The 6,196-nt window shown below is 39.2% G+C and overlaps 1 long non-coding RNA gene across 1 annotated transcript; it reads right to left on the bottom strand.

Annotated features, from left to right (window-relative positions):
- Positions 1-430: 430 nt before the first annotated feature.
- Positions 431-1,872, bottom strand: LOC138110231 (uncharacterized). The gene is made up of 3 exons (XR_011150835.1): positions 1,812-1,872; positions 1,392-1,484; positions 431-534 (listed from the first exon to the last, which is right to left on the bottom strand). It is a non-coding gene; the product is annotated as an uncharacterized lncRNA (long non-coding RNA).
- Positions 1,873-6,196: the final 4,324 nt, after the last annotated feature.

Raw genomic sequence — 6,196 nt, 5'->3', positions numbered from 1 at the left:
CTGAATTTTGCCTTTCTCTGGTCTTGAAGGGTTAGCAGCAGGAGGGTAGACTTCCCAAAAGTCAGTGTAAGTGCAGTCATAGCAAAAAAATGGTAAAATACTTTCATGTTTGAACAAGCAGATTTTCAACTGTGAAAAAAAAAAAAAAAATGCTTGCTTTACTAAAAGAAAAGAAAATTAAAAAGAGGCAAGATGCTTTTGCCCGAGCCAGCCTATGGCTACTATTCACCCTTTGGGGTGCATTCCCCTCATTCACTGGCAACAATCTAAATCTTTACTGTTCTGAGGCAGCTTGAAACATTAAAAACCACAATTTCTGCATCTTTGAAACAAAGAAAAAATTTGTTCACCAAGATTTTTAGGAGGAGCACTGGGTTCCTAGACCTATGTGCTTTCCCACCTCAAGGGGAGGCAATGCATAAAAGAATTATGTGGGTTCAGCACTGAGCACACAGCGAAGGGCAGACGTTCCAGAGTCAGGATCTTTTTGCACGTCTTCTGTTCTTTTTTGCACATCTTCTCACCATACCAGACCTGGTGGAAAAAGCATCTGCCAGTGTTTACTCCCAACACACTTCCCTGTTTGTTCCCCCTCATAAATGGCAACACTTGTGACAGTTATCTAAACCCAAAAAGCTGTTTTAATACCCCTCAGCAGTGCACTAACACTCAAAGGACTCATTTTCCTCAAGGGGATATTAACTTCTTTCTGAACAATCCCAGTTATATATTCATTCACGGCACACTATTCTCTTATATCTTAGACCTTTAAAATAGAAGGATCAATAGAAGGTGGAGGATTTTTACCCTCCAAGAAGTTTATAAGCAGTAAATGATCACCCTTGGAGCACCCTAGAAGGAAAATGATGGCTGTTCTTCCTTGGAGAAGAGTGACAGGAAGCTAAGAACATTTTCAAGAGTGCCCAGGTGTATGGGACTCTCAGTTTAAGGCAATGAAAGATTAATTTTCAATCAGTCAACTGAATAGTTGCAAAAACCATAGTATAGAAAGCAGAGGAAAGGAATCAAACATTTATGCCAAGATCAAAAAGCAAAAACCCCACAAAAATTTCAGCTTTGGAAAAGAATGAACCTTGTGAAATTATCTCCTGAAGAAATTTTCAAAACATGGATGGAGGCAATGAAGGACTGAGATGCTTCTGGTGGCCAGGACTTATTACTCACTTTATTCTTGTACGGGAACCAAGGCAAATATTGCAGGTTAAACAAAACAAAACAAAACAAATTCTCTATGGAAGCTAAAAATCATTCTGTGCTGAAGAGAACTCTGCCTCCTGACACCACTGGCATGTAGAGTCCTCACCCAGTGGAGGTGACAGAGAACACTCTTCCTTGGTTGAAGACATGACAGTTTACCTATGGCAGCTTACCTGGGTTGTAAGTTTGACAAGTTGTCTTGTAAAATAATGTCATAGCACAGTTATTTGGCATTCCCATAGGTATTTTAGCAGCTTTATCTTTTTCTATAATAAAACAAAAAGAAGAAACTTGAATGTAGGTTGTCCCATGGGCTTACTTTTGTGGAACAGGGTGGAAAGGAGGAGGGAGAGAGGAAGAAATCATACTCTGTAAAAAAATGGAAACCCACTCAATTCTATTTTAAGTGTAACTTCTGTAAAAAGAATCATCTGAGCATCAATTCCTATTTAATACAAGTCTCATGATTCAAAACCAGATTGATAAGATAGACTCAAAGTACATAATTTAGTAAATTTTTACACAGTTATATGTCTCTGCCATGCAATTAGCTTTGAAGTAAAATTGGGTTTTTTTATCATAAATCTTCCCACCTGGATAAGTGAACAGATGCAGAAAGCACTTGCTTTTCTGACCAGCTTCAGTGAGAGAATGTCTGGACCTCAACTGTTCTCTCTGAAAGTGATTTATACCCATTTTTCTCCCAAGTGCACAAGAACATCCTCTAAAACCCCACTACAAACAACTGAATCTAAAAATAGTCATTCTAGTCATAACAAGACAATATTTGTCTTGCTAGAAAAACCTGGTAATGAAATCATAACAAGCCAAATACTGCAGATTTCATTGTGGGAGCTTCACTTCATCACAGCAAAATACACAGTCACAACAACACAACACAGCTGAAGCCTTACCAAATATAAACTCAGCTATCATAAATAGATATAAAGTTCAGCACAAAAATAACACTGACAATACTGCTGAGAAAGGAACACTGACAACACAGGCTTTTTTTATCCCCTTTTACATGTCCAAAATACTGAGCAGAATAAGGAAGAGATGCTTCAAATTATACCCCAAAAACCTTCCATTAGAGAGTAAATTAAGAAAACTGTGTACCTCAGGCAAAGGGGAGAGAGACAGAAAAACTGAAATAACACACTCATGACTCATGACATGTAGATACAATTCATCAATTTTGAAATTGAGAATAATGCAAAATATAGAACAAAACTTGTAATGCCTTGGCAACAGCAATAAGGAGAGGAATATTAGAAGAGTGTCAAAGAAAGGCCATGAATGACACCCCTGATACCTCACAGAGGAACACAGTAGGAATAATACCAAGATTAAACTCCAGCTGCCTTGTGTTGACAGGTGTGAGTGAGGGATGGGAGGGAGGGGAAGGGTGCAGAGCATAAATCAACATGGGGTGAACGCTTTAATAAAGCTAAAATTTTTAAATGAATGCCGTGGAATTAGCATTCAAAATGCTGAGAGGTGTGGATTATTTTTTTTCATTCCATGCCTGTTTTATTCTGAATCAAGCATTTGACTTTGTTAAAGTAGCCATAAAAGAATGATATTTACATTGCTTTATAGGCCCATAAAATTAAAAAAAAAAATACACATGCTGCTTAATAAGATAACATCTCTATTAATCCTCTCACTGGGACTGACAAAGATGAGAACTTTACAATGGATATGAAGATAAAATGCAGGATTAAAAATAAAATATAGAACAAGATTTATTTTTAATTAATTCACATGCCACCTCCATTCAGTTGATGTACGTGGGAGAGCTGCATTAAGCCTGCAATGTTCTTACCCAGAACAGAGTCAGACCTTAAAATTGTCTCTCTTAAGTAGGTAGGTAGGACAGTGTACCACTGAAAGTTGAGAGAATCTGCTCCATTTCAGACATTCACAATAAACGTCTCTTTTACACAAAAAATAAGAACACACACACACACATCACTGCCTGCTAATTTTGTTAAAGCAAAGAAAACAAATATGGGTAACAGTGGATGTGGAAAATTACATGGGCATACTCACCTAAAACAGGCTCAGTCAAACTGTTCAAAAAAACTTGAAAAGATTCACTGCAAACTTGCACATAGGTTCCTAATGTTAGTCTCTTGTACAGAGATTGAGTATGAGCAAAAGGCAAGATAAAGCCTCTGATAAACAAAGATAAGCCCTGCATAAACAAAAAGTTATAATTTACTTAAAACTTCACATTCTTAAATAAAAGTTTTGAGCCTAAAAAAATCACAACATGCAAATTACAGCGTAGGTTCTATTCATTTACAATATGGAAGGATGGAGTGTGACTTGTTCTAGATGTGTACAGATGAAAACTCAATTGCAATTTTTAACTGTGGGGAGATCTCACCCATGAACTTTTGCAGCCTACCTTCAATCTATGTAAACTTTTATCACTCACAAGGGCTGGCTAATACATTAACAACTGTTTTTCCACAGCTTCACAAGATCAGTCAGGACTGTGCCAAATGGGACAGACTATCCCAAATCCTCAGTGAAGCTGCTGATTCTGTGGACCAGATGGACACATGTGACTCACGGTGATCAGATGAGAGACACAGGGCCTATAGCTCACAGGATCTATCTTACTTTCTTAAATTCATCTTGAAGGGATGGGCAAAGTCCTACTAAATTCTTAAAGAACTGGCCCATCAACCAAAATGGGACTTGTATTGATGCCATGAAGATTTTTGCCTTTTCTTTTATACCCCTGTTATACCTTTTTACAACTTCTGCATTCCCAGTGCTTTTTGCCTACATTCTTGGCCTTGTTTGTCAAACTGAGAGACTCAACATTTTAGAAGCTTCGTAGCCAGGGATCAGTGTGCCCCAGAGCCCAAGGTCCTCTCCAGAACACATTCTGTAAACCAAGATAGAACCATCCAGGGGAAGGTTCCCTGGGGAGGGGGGCTCACTCGAGCCTCTCATTGGGGAATCTTTGATAGATCTGCTAATTAGTAACACCTATAATGTTATACCCAATGTTGGGGAGGGGGTCAGAGAAAGAGACAGAGACAAGGAGAGAGGGAGACTCAGCGGGGTGCATCTCGATGCATATGACCTGCACGTGTGCACCTAAGGATCCTTAAAATAAATACCAAGGTAAAATCCCTTTTCCCCTTCTAACCGTGTGTGACTCTTGATTTTAAGACCAGGAAAAGGCATCAGTATTACAGGTGTGATGAGCGAGATCCACAGGGATAATCTTTAAGACATAGGGATGTCTTAGAAACTGTAAGAAAAATTAAGGAGATACATCTTGTGCTTTGAGATCCCATTTTTATGACAGCAGGTCGAGCACTGAGACGAATCCTAAAAGCTCTACATCTGAGTCTGGCACCATCTCATCAAACAAATAGTGTGGGAAGAGCCATGCTTTTGTAAAATTACAGATCAAAATCAAAAAGTCTTACAAAAGGAGAAGCAGAGGCAAATGCTGGAGGAATTGGAGGAGCCAGAGCAGAAACTGGCCCCAAGCCACAGTGAGGGTTTTTTTTCACTTCAAAGCAGAGGAACCCAGTGGGATGATCGAAGCACGATCTGTTGCTGGCAGCAGCATCTGTGCAGACGACTGTGGGCTACGCTGGCCTGCCTGGCTACCACAGCTGAGCACATGAATCACCAGCTCTCTCTCACGATTAAAGAATTCCCAGTAATAAATTCTGGTTTCTAATTTTCAAGCAGTGTGGTACCAGAGCTTGGGCCAACAAACCATCAGCCACAGCGTGGCCTTTGCTGCAGAAATGACACAAATGACACTGTGAGCAGCAGTAGGAGCACAGGTTTGTTTTGGGGAACTGGTCAGCTGCTATCAGCTCTTCTAGTTGAGTTGGCCTGAGATCCATGGTGTAAATGGAAAGAAGTCACCTACAGAGGTGGCACTTGACCATTTACCAGAGTGACCAATAGTGGAGAGTAGCAATTAGATGTTAACAAAAAATTTGTGGGAGAGTAAGAAGCGATCCACAGATTCCCTGTATGTCATAACCACAAATATCTTTGTACAAATTCCTAAAAGTGTAGTATTTTTATTTCATTTTCTGTGATTTTATGGGAATATAATATTTTCCCTCCCTCTGATTTGTTTTTCCATTATTTTTGTAGGTGCCTTCTGTTATATTACGGACCACTCAGAAACCCAGATGGATTTGGAGACTGCGTGGTTCCTCCCAGCCCCCACTAATTGAATGCTTCTTAATAATCCACACAGTAATTCTGATGACAAATTTGGGAGAAATTTGGGCCAGATTTTTCACGCCAAATGTTTTACAGACTTTTTTTTGGGTGAGGGGGTGTGTACAAATTGGCATTTTACATTGAAAAATGCCTCCCACAAATCCTAAAATAAGAAAAAAAAAAGATGGTCAGAAATATCTTTTGCATTTGTCAGTTCCTTCAACCTCAGGAATCTGGTTTACAGTTAAAAAAACTTATGTCTTATGGGTTCTAGTGTTTAATATTGATAGATTTGCTGGTTGACTAGAAGATACCTTCTAGCAGATGTCATTTTCAATGCTTCATATTGCTGGATTCTTACCCTTTGGTAGCAAGGCAACATTTACTAGAGAAATCACAACCTTTTCATCAGTCACAGTAGCACTGTAGGGCCAGGATCCAGCAAATAGTGGTTATGAAAAATATGATCAGGTCTGTCAGTCCACAGACTGGGAGAGATGAGCTCCAAGTCACCCACCCACAAGCATGACTTCAGCCCTTCCAAAGACATTTCAGCCTCAAGATATCAAAATGCAGAGCTTGCAACAGACTGAAAATGAAACTTCAGTCTTCCCAGAGAACACTTCCTATTTTTACAAGTAAATTACATACATTTCCCCTCAAGTTTTGCTGCTCAGTAACGCAACTTGAAAAACAATATTATTGTTGCCACATGGTGTCTAGGAAGAAAGGTAAACAATTTGCATGAGTACATGAT

This window comes from Aphelocoma coerulescens, chromosome 4A (assembly GCF_041296385.1).
Source record: "Aphelocoma coerulescens isolate FSJ_1873_10779 chromosome 4A, UR_Acoe_1.0, whole genome shotgun sequence".
Taxonomy (NCBI): Eukaryota; Metazoa; Chordata; class Aves; order Passeriformes; family Corvidae; genus Aphelocoma; species Aphelocoma coerulescens.
The sequence above is the reverse complement of the archived record's forward strand: the minus strand, read 5'-3'. Positions and strand labels throughout refer to the sequence as shown.